Raw genomic sequence first — 929 nt, forward strand, 5'->3', positions numbered from 1 at the left:
AATCTTGCAAAGGTGGAAGGTTCAATAGTTGCGGGGAGTTTGATAGCCAAAACATCTAACTTCACATCATACTACTTTTCTCCAACTGTTCGTACGAGAAAAAAAGAGTTCTTATAAGATATGATGATGGTGGAGTACCGACATCATATGCAATTGATGGTGTTCCTGACATTTTCTGCCAAATTGGACGGTTTGGTGGTAAAACGAAAGAAGTATGGTGGTCATGTGAAGAGGATAAACATAGTGCCCACACTTATATTCTGCTTAACTGCGAGGATGCAGTGAAGATTCATATTATCCCGTATGGTTTCACGATTTGGTTCAAGGTCCAGTAGCAAAGGTCACCACATCACCTATGTATTTCACACGAGGATTTACCTTTCACATATACGAGTATGGGAGACATCGGGCAACGAGTAACTACGGAATATATGTGAAAGGTGAAACAGACTTTTACGGGATCTTGCAGGAGATTATTGAAGTGAAATTTCCGGGGTGATTGAAGCTAAAATGCGTCCTCTTCAAATGTGAATGGTTCGATCCTGTTGTGAAACGAGGGATTCGGTATAACAAATTTGGTGTTGTGGATGTCAATTTTTGGAGAAGATACAACAAATTTGAGCCTTTCATTTTAGCTTCACAAGCCGACCAAGTTATCTTCCTTCCTTATCCTCGCATTCGAACTTCCGGGATAAACTGGTTAGCTGCTATCAAAATTACACCTCGTGGATGCATTGTCGCTGGAGAAGAATCGCCTTTACAAGAATAAGACGCTATCACTGAAGTTGAGGTACCTGAACAACAAACTGATGAAATCCTTTTGATCGACCCGGAAAACTTTCAATATGAAGATCTTTCCGAAGATGCGACAGATGAAGCACGTGAAGACGAGTTCGAGGGAAGCGACGATGATGATTGTACTGATATTC

Source organism: Brassica oleracea, chromosome C9 (genome assembly GCF_000695525.1).
Source record: "Brassica oleracea var. oleracea cultivar TO1000 chromosome C9, BOL, whole genome shotgun sequence".
Lineage (NCBI taxonomy): Eukaryota > Viridiplantae > Streptophyta > Magnoliopsida > Brassicales > Brassicaceae > Brassica > Brassica oleracea.